Source organism: Halichoerus grypus, chromosome 11 (genome assembly GCF_964656455.1).
Source record: "Halichoerus grypus chromosome 11, mHalGry1.hap1.1, whole genome shotgun sequence".
NCBI lineage: Eukaryota > Metazoa > Chordata > Mammalia > Carnivora > Phocidae > Halichoerus > Halichoerus grypus.
In genome coordinates, this window is record NC_135722.1 from 23,551,435 (window position 1) to 23,570,112 (window position 18,678).

Consider the following 18,678-nt stretch of genomic DNA (forward strand, 5'->3'; position numbering starts at 1 on the left):
CCATTCTGTGGTACTATGTGACATAGAGAAAAAATAAGAAAGAAGAAGCCACCAAGTTACTCAACTATAAGCCGATCTAGTCATCAACTGAGGAACACCAAACTGAAGGGAAAGATCCCCAGTACCGGCTCCCACTAGAGGCCTGGAGTAACAGACCCAGACCCCATCCTCGGCTCTACCCCTGTGTGTGTGACTTGGGACAAACCACTTAAATAGTTTGTCCAAAGCCTCAGTGGGCTCATCATTACTGTGATGGGGATGTAACAGTACCTACCTCATCACTGTTTTGGTGCAGATTATATAATATTATCAATGTCTCTTAGGGCAAAGTTTAAGACATAATAAAAACTCAAGAACTGTTTGCCCCCCTTCCTCCTTTTCTAAATAAAGGGAACATTTTTATAATGTTCAAGTAACAATCATTATTGAAATCTCACCCCCTGAAATAAATATCCACGAGCCTCCGGATCTGAAAGAAATGAGGTCTCCTCATTTAGAAACAAGGGAGTCTAAACCAAGCCCTGGAGAAATAAGCCAGCTGGACTACTAGCTCATTTCTAACGTCTTTCTTTTTTACCCTATTCATGGTTCTGGCTGTTAGAAGCATCAATAAGATACCAAAAGGACAATGGTTGGGTTTGGAAAAACAAAACAATTTTGTGGACTGATCAAGCATGGTTTCCTTTATCTGCTGGTTGCCTACAGAATAGGCTCTCAACGGCGGCACCCTTACATGCGTTAGAACAGCTCAATACTGCAGGGGAGCCTGCGTGGCTCAGTTGGTTAAGCGGCTGCTTTCGGCTTGGGTCATGATCTCAGGGTCCCGATATCGAGCCCCTCATCGGGCTCCTTGCTCAGTGGAGAGCCTGCTTCTCCCTCTCCCACTCCCCCTGCTTGTGTTCTATCAAATAAAATCTTACAAAAAAAAAAAAAAAGAACAGCTCAACATTGCAGCCAGGTTCCACCACCGCATCTTTCTTGATCATACAGGGAACCTCAGCAAGGGCTTACATTTAAATTGTGGCTAAATTAGCCTCTGCAAGCTCCATTCCCCGCCCCGCCCCCCCCCCCGACCCACTTGCTGCTTCGTGGTGTCAAGAACAGCGCCTTCCACCAGAGAGCAATTTACCAGAGCTCAGCACCGGGACATTTTGCAGCGTGTAGGCCAATGAAATGTCAGGACAGCAACACAACGGTGGTCAGGCTCACCAAAGAGAGGTCAAAAAAGGACTGTATTCGTGGCTTGATCAACGAGCACCCTTTGGAGGGGCACAGTGGACCGTTAGCGCCCTTGAGCAATTTGATCTTTCGCGTGGGCCATTTGAATTTGCACGGATCCCGTGGACAACAGGTTCCAGAACTCCGCCCCAGCAGGGATGCCGGGAGACCGGCCCAGAGCTTTTAACATGCGGGTCTCGGGAGCAAACGTGCGTCTGAGCGGCCGCGCGGGACCCTTCCGTCTTGTGGGGCGCATCGCACTAATTGAAACCTTACCCACCGCAGGACTGCAGCGGCGTCTATAAATACTCACCGCCTTACTGCTGACAAACAAAACGCGGGCTCCAGGCACCGCGGAGGAAGAGGCGGCGGCATGTGACCGAGGGCAGGGGCAGGGAAAAAACCCTGTTGCCTACCAGGGACGCACCCCAGCGCCGATTCCTGAAGCACAGTTTGCAAGCACACAGCCTGATGTGACCCGGGGCGCCCGCCCTCGGGAACAGAGGCCGAGGGCCGGGAAGGGAGGGTCTCGGCCGCGGGGGGGCCCGGGGCTCCGGAGCGCCCCCAGCGCGCAGGGGGCCCCCAGCGTGAGCACAGTAGGCGTGCAGAGGACAGCCTCGCCAAATGGAGGGCGGGCGGGAAAGCCGGCGCGGAACGGGGGTGCCGCCGGCGCCTACAGCCGCCCGCCCCAGCCGGGTGTCTTCGCGGGCTGCGCCCCGGCCCGCCCCAGTCGGCGGAGCCCAGCGGAGCGCGGGACAAAGCGGCTGGCCTCCCTGCCCTCCCTCCCACGCCTGCCTCTGCAAAAGGGGGCCGGCAGGAAAAGATGGGCTGTCTCGGGGCGCCCGATCGCCCGCGCCCCAGCCGGGGCAGCTCTTTAGATTTGCCGCCTCAGGCCGAGGGAGAACGAGAGAGGCAAACAAGCAAACTTTCTTTTTCGATCTCCTGGCACAGCCTGGGTCCCGCGGTCGGCGGCATCCCCCCATCCCACGCTAAGCCGCACGGCTTCCCCCCCCCCCCGCCCCAACCGGGGTGTCGCCAGTCCGGCCCCCTCCGTCCTCCTACTGCGTGGGATCTGAAGATCCTGCACCGTGCTGGGGTCCCCATCCGGTTGCCCCCAAATGTGACTTTTTCCCTAAGCCGCGCCCCCCCCCCCCCGGCCCGTGCCCCGCCAGTCTATGCCCAGAGTGCACGGCGATTTCGTGCTCAATCCTGTGCGGTCGCTGAGCGGACAACTCCAGCCCCTCCCCGGGACTTCCCCACTCACCCCCTTGGGGTCCCGGGGCTGAGTCACCTCGAGTTGCGCACACCCGCAGCTCGCCTCCGCCCGAGACTCTGCGCGCCCAGGACAAAGTTTCCGGTCTTCCCGAGAAAGTTTTCTCACCGGAGAGCGACGAGGGACCTGGAGAGCTCTGCCGCCGCGCTCTGCCCAGCTCTCCCTCCTCCCTCCCGGCGCAGCGCTGGCCTCTGCGGGGTCGCGTCCAGCCTCCCGTCCGCCAGCGCGGGTCCACGAACGCCGCGGCCGCGGAGCTCCCCGAGCCCGGCGGGTGACACGTTTCCCTCCTCTCTCCTCTCAAGGCCGCCTCCTCCCCCTCCTTCTTCTCCTCCTCCTCCTCCTCCTCCTCCTCCCACTTTTCCTGTCCTGTGCTCATCGCTTTAGTTTCTCTCCTGCGCCCCCACCCCACCCCACCCCACTTCAACCCCTCCTACTCCTCCTCCCCTGCAGCGATTCTCACCCGGCTGGGGAGGGGCGAGGGGGAGGAGGCGCCTGCACTTTCATCCAGATCAACAATTTCAGGAAATCCAACTCTTAACTTGAAAAGCCTGGGAGGATGCAACAGGTCGAGAGAGCTCACACAAGAGGAGATCCCCCGCAAACCTCCACCGTGGGATCTCCGCCGCAACCCCCTACCAAGGGAAACTCTACCAAGAAGCCATGGGATTGTTTCTAAGGCTCAGTACAGTCCCCGAGAGCCTGGGACTTTCGCTGTTGTTTCAAGGAACAGTCCCCAGGCCGATTCCAGGAACAGTTGTTTTAAGTGCATTAATGAAAATATAATTCCAGTGAAGTCTCTCCCTTAGATTTGCAAAACCCTTTTAAAGCTCCCAAATTCTCTTTCCAGCTGAAGGTTTAGTGAATTGGAGGGACCCTCAGAGTTTGAAACAACAGAAAACCAGCCCATCTCAAAATTAAAAACAGTGTAAAATTATTTTCTTTTTCTTTCTTTCTTTTTTTTTCTTTTTGCAGGTGGTAAGAATTTGAGGCCGTTGTCTTCAGGAGGGACTGGCTTGTATAATTTCACCCTATGGCTGAGCAGGAAATACTTTTAAAATGCTGCCTGCTCAAACATCACACTTAGGCTTTGAAACCACAGTTGACATTTGCTGAAGAAAAGATGTGCCTGTTTATGTCAAAACTGAGGAAAAAATAAGTGTTTATTTTGATCACTGTACCCTTACAAGACCTGTGTAAGCGAGGGTTGCTGGTCAGGGTTTGCCCAAGGGAGGGGGCTTGAGGGGGTTTGATGAAGCTTCCCCAGCCCCACTTGTCCAATGATAGTAAAGGATTGTCAATACAAACCCCAGGGGGGTGAAGAGACCTTAAATCTCATCCCAGGAATCACACACATGGAGAAGCTCCAGGCTCTGGGCACGGGCCTGGGAAAGGAAAGCATGAGGGGCAGGGACTTGAGGGATGTCCTCAAGGCAGCTGTGCTGAGGTCTGAAGAGCCAAAGCCTAGACCCCGAAGGTCAAAGCTTGTATCCCACCTCCTCCTGTTACTAGCTGCAGGGTATTAGCCAAGTTACTTAGCTGTGCTACACCTCAATTTCCTCCTATGAAAATGGGGATCAAAGTAGTAGTGATCTCAGGGTTGCTATGAGGATGTAATGAATTCATAAGGAGAAAGCGCTTAGAGTCTCTGCCCATTTCAACAGAAATTAAGCCATCATTATTACTATTATTATCTCACAGGTCAGGAAAGTGAAAAAGGAGCTATTTCTACAGGGTTGCAGGAAGCCCTGGTTGGGCAAACTCATTCTACATTCTAACTCCCTCATCTCCTTCAAGTCTTTGCTCAGGGAGGCCCACCCTATTCTATTTCTATTTTTCCTTTTGTCCATTGCATCTATCACCTTGTAAGGTATTACAGAATTTATTTTTTTTTAGAAAATGTATCTCTCTCCCACCACCTCCTACTTCCAGGCCAGAACATCAGCTCTACAGGAACATGGATTTGTTCTGTTCACTGATACGGTTCAAGATCCTAGAACAGTGCCTCGCACGTAGTATGCACCGAGTAAATATCCACGAATGGAAAAATCCATGAATGGATTCATTCAGCAAATTGATACCATGCTGGTAAGATGGGTTGGGCACTACTCAATAAGAAAAAAAAAACTTAATCACTAGGCCTATTCAAGGATAAAAGAGGCTCCCTCTGGAAGAAGTGTGCTCCCTAGTAAAGAGAAGTACCCGAGATGTAGGCGATGCTACCTTGGTGGGGAAGCCATAAAAGAGTATTCAAGGACCGGAAGGGAGGTTTAAAGAGGTTAAAGTCTCCTCTAAACCTAAGAGTTGCAAATTTTGTAACCTGAGTTTTCTTAAAATGAGAAGTAGCCAACATTTGGTGTAAATCAAATTAGATCTTCTCTCTAATAACTATTACTACCAGTATCTTCTACTTGTCACCACCCACGTTTTTACCAAAATTCTATCTAAATGCCAATGGAACATTGCCGTTTCTTAAGAAACAGAATTTTGCTAGGAGAAACCAATACAGATCATTCTATTTACACATTGATTTATGGAGATGAAAACTGTAGGTCTTTGTTAGATGTATCAGGTATGCAGCTTGCCATGGTCACAGCCTCTGGAATGGAAGGTGGCTGAACCAAGGTCCCTGCTGAAAAGGCCGGCCTTAGGCATCCCCTTTAAGATCAAGGGCAGGTACCTAACCCAAATGCAGCCAAACTCTGTAACAAACCTCTGTGACCAGAAAGGGTACACTGGGCCGATCAGATTCCATTTCAGGAATGCAACACACACAGGTGCACACGTGTGAGCACACACACACACACACACAGCTAGTATCCAGAACAAAAGCTGAGAGGTCATGACTTTATCTAAACTCTCGATTCTAGAAGCTGCATCCTCTGTGGACCAGCTAGATGTAGATTACAGGTAGCATATTTTCTTAACCCCACGGTGTCAACATTTTTTAAATTACTTGCCAATATGTAAGAATCAGAACACTTCATGCAAAATTGTGGATTTTCACCTTGCCTTGACAAATCTGAAAGGCCTGGCGCTGTTCATGCTGCGAGCTCGCACAGCCACAATGAGCTAGTGTTAGAGCCCATCTCCCTCTAGACAGGGCAGGCAAGATTCAGATTGCCGCAGTCTCAACCACTTCTTGACCCCAACCTGCTTCATCCACTTCCCTGCCATCCCTGGTACAGCTAGAGATGGGATGCTGTTAGGAGGGGCCAGAGCTTTGAGAAGCAGACATAATGCAAGAGAATGGCATGGGTTCAGATCATTTTTGTCCCCAACAAGAGAACCTTTCCTTTTAACAAAACCTTGCTTGACAAGGCATGACGTGCACACTACTGAAATAAAGGAAACTCTGGAATAGATATGGAGGCAAGTGGGCATAAAGACAGGGAGAAGCAGAGGCGCTCCTTGGGGCTGCCTTGGGATCAAAACCACCCTCCAGTTTCTGTTCTTCTAGAGGTATATTGTTCTCCTTTTCCTTTGTTCCCATAACAATGCCTGCCCACCCCATCTTCATTACTCATTTCTGTCCCCCAGAGCCTAGCCAGACCAAGTTCAGAAAGGGCGAGGTGACTTGTCCAAAGTTATACACAAGGTAAAAAAAAAGGATAATGCAGGGATTCCTGATACCAATTCAGCCCTCTTTGTACTACACAATACTCCCTCTTGGTAGGATTAAGTGTGTCTGTCTATGAATGATAATTAAAATCACTTGAATTTCCAAAATCATAGTATTGAATGCCTCAAGGATCTGTAGTATGCAATAGGTGTAAAATAAATATGGGCTAACCTTGGGCATTCAAGTTTGGACCTCCTTCCATAATACTCCAATGTCTCATACAATGTCTTAAAGGCATTCCAATGAAGAAAAGCATCATATTCTTTCATACGTTTTCTCCTTTTTGCAGATCGAAAACTGGATGTCCTGAAAATCCAAGATCCTTTACACAGAGTTTGTGAGGAGCACAGGCAGGTCCCCCAGGCGCGGGCAGCTTTAGAACATACAGTGTTTCAGGTTCTCAGAGCTCCAGTCCTAAAATAAGTTAATATAGTTACTCATGATAAATGCCAATCTAGATACAGAACTTGCGTAAGCACTCAGAATACGTCCACAGCTCTGCACCATCCATAAAAACATGACCATTTGAGAAATAAGCTCAGCATCTGATCTAACACCAGGATGTGAAATCAGTGACCTCTGGTACAGCAGGAAGACTTCATGCACAGTTGAAAAAAAAGCCTGCCCTCCTGTCCTCTTTTTAACTTCCACAGCGCACAAACTGAGGAACCTGAAGTTTGTTCTTTGAAGAATTTTGGATGATAACAAACAAAGAGTTGTCATCCTTTCCTTGGGAAAAATGGAGTGTTTCTGGGATGTTGGTTGTTGGTCTCTTTGACTTTTGGTATGGGGAAGTATCTGGCCTCTACTCGAAAGGGGCTGGCAATTATTTTGAGATTGTATTTGAGAATGACTTGAATGAGCACATCTTAAAAGTAAAAAGAATTTAATAATCCTACCCGAATTTTTCCCCGGGTAATCCAGATTTCAACTATTCCTTCCCACAATTCCAAGTCAGTCAGTTAGTTGCCAGATACTGACTGGTCACCTAGTAGTACCAACTACTGGGGTTTCCAGTGAATAAGACAAAGTCTCTACCATCGAGGGGCAGCAAACAAACAATAAACATACAAATGAACACACAAAGGAGATAATATCAAGGACTGGCCTTTGCTGTGAGGAGGCTAAGGAGTGCTGGAGTGACCACAGGGAAGAGAAGTGCTTTATCCAGGGTCATCAGGGATGGCCTCTCAGCCAGGGTAGCTTTGGCCCTGTGATTTAAATGATGAAAAAAAGAATCCATAGCAACAGAGGGATGTTCCAAACAGAAGACATGGCCAGTACAGAGACCTTGAATCAGGAAGAAGCTTGGCAAGTGACAGGGATGAGAAGAAATCCATTATGGTGGAAGCATAGAAACCAGGAGGAAAGGGGAACAAGAGGAGGACTACGAAATAGATCGGGGTCAGATCCCATAGGACCTGATAAGTCAGGGTGAGAGTTTGGCTACAGTGGGATGTCATCAGAGGGGTTTAGAGAAGAAGTAACATGATCTGGCTGATGGGTGGCAGATGAACTAGAAGAAAGGCAAGAGGGAGGGCAGCCCTTTTGAGGAGGTGGCCTCAGTAGACCAAGAAGAGATGACGATGTTTGGATTCAGTGTGAAGCAATTATATTTGTCAAACATGGACTTGGAGATGATGGAACTTTCTGACGGATTGGCCGCATGAGGAAGGATAGGCATCATGGGTGAGGCTTCGGTTTTTTGTTTGAGCAACAGGGTGGATAGTGGTGCCATTCACTGAGATGGGAAAGACAGAATGGAGAGTGCAGTCAGAAGGAGAATCCATAGTTCTGTGGTAGCTCGGTAGAGTTTGAAAAGCCTGGGTGAGAGCCAGACAGAGATGTCCAATAGACATTTGAATATATGAGATGGTGGTGAGGGATGGATAAATTTGAGGGATAAATTTGAGACCTCTCAGTGTATATAAATGGTATTGAAAACCAAAAGACTGTATGCGATGCTTTGGGGAGTGAGTATGGACAGAGAGGAGAAGCCAGGAAGAATAGAGGAGTCTAATAAAAGAAGAGCAACCAGCGGAGGAATGAAAAACAATGAGTTGCTAATGAGATGGGGAAGTCCAAGGGAGTGTGGTACAGAGCCCTAGAGAAGATGTACTGGGAAGGAAGAGTCGGTCAAGGATATCCAATGCTGTCAAAAAGTGAAATGAGAACAGAGAATTAACTTTTATTTGACAAAGCCATATTGGTGACCTTGATAAGGGTCCTTTCGGTGGAGTGGTGTGGGAGGAAATCCTATCAGAGTGGGCTGAGGGGAGAAAGAGTTGGAGAGGAGACAGAGAATACTAAACTCTTTCAAAGAGTTCTGCCATGAAGGGCAGTAGAGAAATGGGGCTGTACCTGGAGGGGGGTACAAAGTCAAGAGAAAGTCTGTTGATTTGATGGTTTGATTACTTTTAAATGGGTGATAACCAGTAAGGCATGTTTTGAAGGCTGATGGGAATTATCCAATGGAGAGGGAAATTGATTTATGTCCCTACTCACAGTTCGGTGGGATGGGGTAGGAGAAGTAAATGCTCTTTTGAGTGCATTCTCCAAATGTGGCACCTTTAAACACACTTTTACATTTTTTATTTTTTATTCACTGAATGTTTATATTTGAAAGCTCTTTTACTTTTCTGCGATTATGGAATTGTGTTGATCTGGTTGGAAGAGTTAAACATTTTAAAATATAATATATTCACATGTTGAGACTATGATCAGATGTTAGGGTGAACACTGCCCAAGTAAGATTTTGATACGCACAGGGAAAGTTCTCGTTTCAGGGCTTCTGCATCACACACTGTGAGGGACATCAGTCGCTAGAATTACAGTGTGAACGGTGTCTTCTGCAATCAGGCAAAATGGCAGGCTTGAGTTAAAGATTCTTTGGGCTAGCTCCTCTGCCAACCAGCCACGGGTGCAGATCCAGGTCCAGACTTTCTCCACTGATGTAGGAATCTGGCTGTATACGTCAACCCGCTCACCACTGCCACCTCCAAAGATGCCGACATTGTATTGCCCGATCCACCTCTAAGAAGGCCTTTTGCATCCAGAGGCAATGGAAGACATTCATAGCAAACCATGTTCCCCAATTTTTTGTGTCACAATGTAAGACCAGCACATGCTCAATCCGGCTCTGCACCTTCAGGCAAGACTGAATGGGAAACATTCCAAATAAATACTCAAAGGTGTTCCCCAAAAAGTTCTTTCATTTCCTTAGTCATTGGAGCAGGCATTTGGGAATGCCTGCCCACACCTTACCCTCTTCCCCAAGAACATACCCTCTCTCCCAGATTTTGCAGGATGGGGCAGTGAATCATCCTATGACTTGTGACAGGTGACTGGTCTTGGGAGGGGGCACCTGACAGAAGAGCAGGTGAGGAGCACCAGTCAGACTACCCTTTAAGGATTCAGATACTATGTAAAATGGCTAGTCTCCTGGCACCATGTCTCCCCCAGCAGAAGCTGGCTCGGTGTGCTCCTGGCTTCCTGGCAGCACTCAGATTCATCACTACCCTCTGCCTTCAAGTACTCAGGACTGGCCTCCCTAGGGCCTTCATCCCTGTCTCTGCCCATCAATGCAAGAAGCCAGGGCTCAAGGTTACCCTTAATCCTCCAGACTGTCATCACCGTATGGCCATTTCCATTCCCATTTCTGACCTGTCTCCCAGCCCTTCCCCGTTCCCCAGAACCTTCTGTTGTGTGCTCTGGAACCTGCAGTCAACACTCTTAGAAATCATTGAGGACCCCAAAGAACTTTTGTTTGTGTGGGTCATATCCATCAATACATACTGGATTTGAAATTAAACAGGGAAATTAACTTATTAACTTTAAAATAACTGATAAAACCAAATATTTTATGAAAACCACTTTTTTTAAGGCAAGGGAAGAATGGCGTTGTTCTACATTTCTGCAAAGCTCTTTAACTTCTGGCTTAATAGAAGACAGCTGGACTCTCCTATCCACTTCTGCATTCAATCTGTGGGGTTATCACACATCACATGCGTGGCCTCTGGAAAATTCCACTGTGCACTTGTGAGAGAATGAGAGTGAAAAGGCAAATAATATCATAGTCTTGCTATGAAAATAGTTTTTGATTTATGGATGTCTGACAGGATCTCAGAGACTCCCTGAGGTTCCTGAACTACACTTTGAGAATCACTGTTCTAACTGAGCCCTCGTTCTCCCCTGAGGACCTTCCCTCCCCCAAAATCCTCTCAAATGGTGGTGGGTTCTCTCCACCAATCCTTCTATCCCTGGACTGTGAAGGAGAGTGCTTGCTTTCCTTGCTTCTTATGCCACTTTCGAGACCATATTCCCTTCTTAAAACTCCCCATCAAACTATCAGATGAGTCTACTCACTTCCCTTCCTTGTTATGGTCATTGCAGGCTCCCAGGTTTTTCCCCTCTTCCCTGGAAGCTTTAAGTCCCCATTCATGGTCACTGCCATCGCTACTGCTCCTGTTGTGATTCCTGATGATTTCAATATTCATAGACAAAATCCTTCTAATGTCCTGGCAGCTCGGTTCCTTGACCTCTGCTCTAGTGACCTTTTTCCCCAGTCTACTGCAGTCACTCACTCTAATGGTCAACCTTGACTTTGTCATTTCCTCTTGCCACCCTCTCCCACTAACTTTCCAGTTCACCCCTCCAGTACCCTGACTCCCATAGTTCTGCAACTCCCTGAAAGGCCTATCATCCCTCACTTCCCTCCTCACCCAGATTAGATTTTATTATGATATTAACTTCCTTGAATGCATCCTACACTCCCTTGCCATTTCTCACTTCATTGTGTTTGCTTTGCTAGGTCAAGGTTGTCCAGTCTGATTCTCCTCCTCCTCGGTGCCTGCATCAGTTTAAGCGTGCCTGGAGAAACACACCCAACCACGCTGCCGGATTTCACTTTAAATCCACACTCACCACCCTCCTGGGTTCTAATGCCACTCAGCACCCACACCAGTTGTCTCTAGTGTAGTCACTGTCCCGCTGTCTCCAACATTCCCAAATTTTCTCACACATCCTCACTCTCATCTGAGAACCTTTGTTCCTTCTTTGATCAAGAACATAGGAACATGGGCGCCTGGGTGGCTCAGTCGTTAAGCGTCTGCCTTCGGCTCAGGTCATGATCCCAGGGTCCTGGGATCGAGCCCTGCATCGGGCTCCCTGCTCAGTGGGAAGCCTGCTTCTCCCTCTCCCACTCCCCCGCTTGTGTTCCTGCTCTCGCTGTCTCTCTGTCAAATAAATAAATAAAATCTTTAAAAAAAAAAAAAAGAACATAGGAACATAATTTCTATAATGCTATGGCCTGAAGGTCTGTCTCCCCCCAAATTCATATGTTGAACCCCTTGTCCCCAGTGCGATGGTATTTGGAGGGGGGCCCTTTTCGAGGCGATTAGGGTTAGATGAGGTCATGAGGATAGGGCACTCATGATGGCATTAGTGCCCTTACAAAAAGAGAAAGAGACACGAGATCGTTAATCTCTCTCTCTCTGTCTCTCTCAACCAAGGAAAAGTCATGTGAGTGGGCATCTGCAAGCCGTGGAAAGGGTCCTCACCAAGAACCAAATCTGCCAGTACCTTGATCTGGGACCTCCCAGCCCCCATACATGTGAGAAAATGATGTCTGTTGTTTAGGTTCCCGGCCTATTCGTTATAGCAGCCCGAGCTGACGAACATACCTATGTTGCCACAGCCGCACCCATCTGCCTGTCAGAGTCAGCTGCCGTGCTCTGCCTCCCGCCTATTGCTGGAGACCGAGCTGCTGGTGCTGAATCTGAGGCCAACCTCCGTTGTGAACTAGACCCCGTCCCCCACACTCCTCATCTTTTCGGAGGGAATGTGGGATGATCCTCCACCACTCCCACCATCTTGGTTTATGTAGAGCAAAACACCTTGAAAGAGTTTCCCATATTCATTGTCCTTACTATTCCTTCTCTTTTTCTTTCTTTGACCCTCTCCTGTCAGGCTTTCATCCTCTCCGTTCTGAGGAAACCACTGTCAAGGTTGTCCATGATCTCCACGTCACATGGGAGTTCAATAAATACTTGTTGAAGGAATGAACGAACGAGTCCTCAGATCGTGAGGACCTCACAACAGAAGAGTTGCACCAGCGTGAGCATATGCACACAGAGACACACACAGATAGAGGGAGATGGGGAGGGGTGGTGGGAATCCTCTTCCTGGCCCCAGCTCCCTTGAAACCCAGCTTGTCCTTGTTTCCCTGAGAGGCCCCGGCCCTTTCATTTGAGATAGTGGGGTGCAGGATACGGGGCGCGGGTGAGGCTGTCCTTTGCACACATGTCTTGATCAAGACAGTCATCTTACTATAAGCCAAACCTTGCAGTCAAGAAATGTCTCTTTGTGGGGAAGAAGCCTACATTTTGGTACTTTTGGGAGCAGTTCCTTAATCTATTGGAATCCCAGGTGCAAACACAAGTTGGTTTTCAGGGATTTTATAAGGTCTAAATGAGATTTATGAGAGTTATGTGAAAAATGTATATAGTGCTTGCCACACTTGTACGATCTGATAGAAAAGTAATGAAGCACCACATTCAAACATTGTGTGTTTTTTGTCCATTAATGTTTGTTTCTCTAGATAAATAATCCCAATTCCTTTATCATAAAGCCTAGGATTGTCTTCAGTTCCCAATTTGGTTTACATATGTTTTAGCCTTTCTTTTTTTTTTTTTTTTTTTAATATTTTATTTATTTATTTGACAGAGAGATAGAGAGAGAGCACAAGTAGGCAGAGAGGCAGGCAGAGGGAGAGGGAGAAGCAGACTCTCCACCGAGCAGGGAGCCCGACGTGGGGCTCGATCCCAGGACCCTGGGATCATGACCTGAGCCAAAGGCAGCCGCTTAACCGACTGAGCCACCCAGGTGCCCCTTTAGCCTTTCTTTATACTGGAATATTTATTGTATTACCACAACACAAACATACCGTCGTGTTAAAAAATACCGTTGAATGTAAGGGAGACTTCAACCAAGAACATGGAAATAAAATGGCAATCTTAAAACATGACATTTAGACCCTCCCCACGTCGAAAACAGGTAAAATAAAAATAAGGAGCATAATCACATTAATATAATGATGTAAGATCGCAGTCTGTGTTGGATATGTACAGAGGCAAATGGAATAAGCAAGAATGTGTTTATGCTTATTCATTCCTGTCTGAGGGGGAGGTGAGAGCAGCAGGGGAAGTGGGGGTGGGGGGGGTGGACGGGAATGGGAGAAAGAAGGAGATAGGGAGAGAAAGACAGGGAAAGCGTCCTGGCCAGGATAGTTCATCTAGGCTATGGTCAAGAGGCCTGATGAAAAATTCCTTGGGACAATCTAGGCCATGTTCCTCAGAGTTGGAACCCCCCACGCAATCCTACTCATGAGTATGGTGTCCTGGGTACCATGATATGCCCCCAAGGTGCATCCTGTGCAAAGTAAGCTTTTTGGGATTGACTCATACTAACTAGATTCTCCAGAGCCTAATGTATAAACTAAGATACTAGTTAATCTATAGTCAGTAATATTGGTTTCTAGGACTCTTCCTAGAATCACATTGGTAAATGATCTCTTCAGGTGAGTCAGCATTAGTAGGAAATTTATTCATTTTCCATTTTAATATAAATCTTCCTTTGCAAGATGGAATCCCCTTTATACCCAAAGCATTGCACATTCTTTCCTCTTCCTTCCCTTCTACCTCTTCCTCTTTACCCTCCTCCTCCTTCTCTTCTCCTTCTCTTCCCCTTCTCCTCCTCCTCCTCTTCCCCCTCCCTCTTCTTCTTCTTCTTCTCCTTCTTCTTCTCCTTCTCCTTCTCCTCTCCTTCTCCTTCTCCTTCTCCTTCTCCTCCTCCTTCTTCTTCTTCTTCTTCTTCTTCTTCTCCTTCTCCTTCTCCTTCTTCTTCTCCTTCTTCTTCTTCTTCTTCTCCTCCTTCTTCTTCTTCTTCCCCCCATCTCTCTCTCACACACACACAGGAAAACACAAATATGGAATCAATAATAACAACAATTACAACTGACATAAAGGTGTGATGTACTGACACCGTGCCAGGTGTGCTGAACGCAGTATCTCCCATCTCAGACAACACTATGACATGGGTGCTATGATTACTCCCATTTTACAGATGAAGAAATCCAGTCTCATGTGGGTGGTTTAGTCCTTTCTCAAGGTCACACACTTGTCAGAAGTAAAAATAACCCCAAGGTTTTATTTCCCACTGTAAGAGCTTCCCTCCCCTTAGTCAACTTGACCTCCAAAACGAGGGCGAGGAAGTTGCATAGCTGTTTGGGGAAGATAAATATTCTCATCCAAACCACCAACTGCAGGGAAGTTTTGTGCTGGACATGGGAAATAAGGAGAATTCTGCAGTAGCAGAAAGCAAATGAAGGAAAGATGCCCTGTCCCCTAGGACCGCAGTACCCAGCGGTGCTTGAATGTCTCCTGCAGTCAAGGTGAGCCAAGCCAGCGAGTGGATGGCCGCCCTTCACAAAGAACTCTCTGTTCATTCTCTAGCATTAAGTGGGGCAGTTCTGGACTGATAGGAACACAGACCAGCCCACTACTCACCGTCTATTCTATTTCTCCTCCTAAGTACGATATTCATTTATTGGAGTTTGGGTGTTTCGGCATGGTTTCCATCAACGAAGTCTAGCTTAGATCTCGAGGATGGGTGTCTCAGACTGTTCTCTGAGGAAGGGTGATACCACGAGACACAGCTACTATTACTGGAGAAAGGCTCCTTAGCTAAATAATTTTGGGAAGTACTACATACAATAGCATAAGTATACAAACGCATCAGTATCCTTCCCCTGCATCCCGGGCAGGCTGCCCTAGCACTTAGCACACCCTCCCTTAGAGCCTCGCCTCCGTGTGTCACTGTGATAGGTCACTTGTCTCCACTCACAAGTTATGCAATCAAGAACTTAGAAGTGAAAAAAAGAAAAAAGAATTTGGAGGTGGTCTGCAGGAAAGAAACTCAATCATTTCATTGCTTTTCATGGAATACTATCAACAGTTTGAGGGTATGGTGCTCCTCAGAACGTGAGTGGGGAGATGCTGTCCTAGGCAGAATTGAATGCCAGTCAAATTTGCTTTGAAGAGGGCCCGGGATTAAATAAGATCAAGGCAGGATCTTAATTGAGTCTACTCAGTAGACTCTGCCTTCTGATTTTTAATTTCTTGGATGACTAATCTACTGATAGTATCTTAAATTTACAGGGAAAAAAATATCCCTGCTTCACTTTCCACTGCAGAAACAAACTGAGTAACCTTGAACAATCATTCCCCTGACCTGCCCAAGTACCTCATCTGGGCTGGAGAAAAGAGTGAAGAAGCAGTCACCTTCTTCCTAAGAAAGGATGACGAGACCAGAGAGAGATGTGAACTAAGGACCTCTGCTAGTAAATTAGCACAAGCAGCTGTGTCTGTTGGGAACACACTGGGTAGCAGACCCCTCACTGAGCCCTCAGCAGACAGGCACTCATTTCCTCCCTCCAGTCTGCCTCTGATGCACCGCGGGAATACCCAGAACCTAGCACTGAATACCCAGAACCCAGCACCGTGTCTCTGCTGAAGAGACACTCAATAAATATTTATTAACGGAAGGAAGGGAGGGAGGAAGGAAACAGATTGAGGTTTGTAGATGTTAACTTACCCAACGTCACACCTCTTTTTTTTTTTTTAAAGATTTTATATATTTATTTGACAGAGAGAGCGAGAGAGCACAAGCAGGGGGAACAGTAGAGGGAGAGGGAGAAGCAGGCTCCCTGCTTGTGGGGCTCGATCCCAAGACCCTGGGATCATGACCTGAGTGGAAGGCAGATGCTTAACTATCTGAGCCACCCAGGTGCCCCCAACATCACACCTCTTGCAAGCAGGAGAGTCAGGACTCGGAGGCAGCATGGCTGGGTTCTTCCACACCTCACCGAGCTGCCGCATCTTTGTTAACCAGCACACGACCAGCCCTGAGGAGCCGGCTTGAGGCTCCAGCCACACTTGCTCAGAGCGTCAGCTTTGGCATTATTATAGCTGGTGCAATCGAAATTGGTGCATTGATAGGGCACTTTTGGGGGGCTGCCTGATAATAACAGCTAAAACTTGTTGAGCACTTACTATGTACCGGGCACAACACTAAGAACTTGACACAACTCATTTCCATGACCATCCCGGGAAATCGGTGCAATTATAACCCCCGCTTTACAGATGAGGAAACTGAGGAGCGGAGAAACTAGGTGACCACCCCTAATTAAGTGGTGGAAGGAGGATCTGAACTGAGGCTGTTTAACTCTCAAATCCCTGCTCTTAGCCTCTTTTCCTAAATCTCTTCCTTCCTTCTTCCTTCCTCCTGCTCTGCAGGAAGCCTGCTTCTCCCTCTCCCACTCCCCCTGCTTGTGTTCCCTCTCTCGCTGTGTCTCTGTCAAATAAATAAATAAAATCTTTAAAAAAAAAAAAAAAGAGAGATACCCTCCCACTAGCAGGGGGGGAGGATGGCCGCAAACAGGAACACAGATTCATCCTGGAAGTTAAGGGGCCAGCCTGAATGACTTAACCACTGTTCAATTTAGATTTCCTGGCTGAATGGGTTCCTGTTAGTCCCACTGGAAATTAATAGCTGATTGTTTCTTTGCATTCTTGTGGGAGGGGTGGGCCATCCTCGTCGGGCTGCTAGCCATGGAAAAGTAAGCTCTCCACCAGCGTCAGGCAGGTAAAGAGGACCAAATCCCTGTGGCAGAGATGGACCAACTCCTGCTTACTCGGCTGGTCTAGGAGCTGGGCCCTGTTCTCTCCGCGGCAGGAAACCTGCCCTGGGCTCAGTTCACAGCTCTTGTGATGGAGGGAGCAGGAGGATGGAGGGAGGAAAGAAAAGACGAGTCCGGTTATTTGTTAGAAGGGACATTTCTAAGGCAGTGATGAGGAGCTGCACCCACAGCATCGGTGGGAGGGACAGAGCCAGCCACAGTGAATCCTGCTTAGCTCTGCAAGACTGTCCCCAGCTACGCTGTGAAGAGGGCAGACGTGAGCTCCAGAGGGTGGGAGTGATATCGGTCCAGGGGCAGGACAGGTGCTCAGTGAATATATGTTAAATATCTTGGGACATGAATATGTTCATAGCACCTCAAAGAGTTGGACCTTACTTTTCTCTGGCCTATAAATATTTGCCTCCCTTTTCTGTTTACCCCTGTGACTAAAGGGATGCTAAATGAAGCCTGAACCACGGACCTCATTCCCAGCCACTCTTTGCCCCCACCTCACCCTATGCTGGGTCTCAGGAGCTGCTGGTGGTCTGGGAAAAGGCAGTACCGCATACAGGTCAAGGGTGCGGGCTAAGGAGGCGAGCCAGGTTTCAGCGCTGGTCCAGCAACATACCGGTGTGAACTTGGGCAGTTTACTTAACTTCCCTGGGCCCAGAGCAACCTGCTCTCTTGCTCCCCCTGATAAACACTGACTTCCCCCTCCACGAGCCAGGTCAAGGGCTTATCCTTCCCCTGCATCCCAGGCAGGCTGCCCTAGCACTTAGCACACCCTCCCTTAGAGCCTTGCCTCCGTGTGTCACTGTGATAGGTCACTTGTCTCCACTCACCAGTTACGCAATCAACGACCCCATGTTAGGTATCTCCAAATCCCAACACCTAGGCGATTCCTGAGATATCACAGAGGCTTTTACGGAAGAGGAAAAGTGGGAATGAAGAAGGAAAGACAGATGCAGGGAGGAAGGGAGGACAGGCATACTTGCATAATTGATTACCCCTTTAAAACCACAGGCATGCTTTGAGAAGTACTAGGAAAATGTCCTTTCCCGCAAATGTCTGCACAGCTTGCCCAGCCTCTAACATTTGCTGCTTAGGAGATTTGTTCCTCGGGGTAAAGATAGTGTCTCCAGGGGGCGCCTGGGTGGCTCAGTCATTAAGCGTCTGCCTTCGGCTCAGGTCATGATCCCAGGGTCCTGGGATTGAGCCCCGCGGTGGGCTCCCTGCTTGATGAGCCTGCTTCTCCCTCTCCCTGACACTCCCCCTGCTTGTGCTCTCTCTCTCTGTGTCAAAATAAATAAATAAATAAATCTTTAAAAAAAGAAAAAAAAAGATATTGTCTCCAGGATCTCCTTGTTTCTTTTCCAAGGGTAATGTGTTCAACTATTAACAGCCAAGCACCTCAACATTCATTTATAAGATGGATTTTCAAAAGACAAGTGGCAGAAAAGGCCGTCAGGACTTTGGTGCTAAAAGTGAAGGAAAGAGGCCCCCAAAAAGGAAAGGGAGATACCAGTGACTTAAAAAAATATCAATCTCAGTGAGTCAGTCATAAGAATGAGAACACAGGATTCCCATTCCCACTCTGCCCGCCACCCCCCAGCCCCCCTGTGCCGGTTCTCCCTGGTGCACACCCCTGGGAGAAAGTTCTCTTTGGGCTCCAGCCGGTACCCCAATCTCATAAGCAAGATTGGAATCTCCGGTGACCATTCCACTGCTTTGGTGCTAACAGAATGTCCCTTCTCTCTCTCTTTCCTTTTGAGACAGGGACCCATTGGTGAGTTTGGACTCTCTCATCTGCCATTCCAGAAGTGCAAGAGACCT

At 48.0% G+C, this 18,678-nt stretch overlaps 1 protein-coding gene across 13 annotated transcripts in view; it reads right to left on the bottom strand.

Moving 5' to 3' along the window:
• PRR5L (proline rich 5 like) overlaps positions 1 to 18,678 on the bottom strand; it is a 142,092-nt gene that overhangs the window by 68,400 nt on the left and 55,014 nt on the right. For 3 of the 13 annotated variants that reach the window (XM_078058183.1, XM_078058186.1, XM_078058185.1), the window contains exon 1: positions 2,510 to 2,818. The exons of 2 other annotated variants lie outside the window; for them this stretch is intronic. The gene's annotated coding sequence lies outside the window, so the exon portion shown is untranslated. Of the gene's footprint in view, positions 1 to 1,531; positions 1,670 to 2,482; positions 2,824 to 18,678 lie in introns of those variants that run through there. 8 more of the 13 variants (XM_078058193.1, XM_078058194.1, XM_036112439.2 and 5 more) reach the window with 6 other exon arrangements.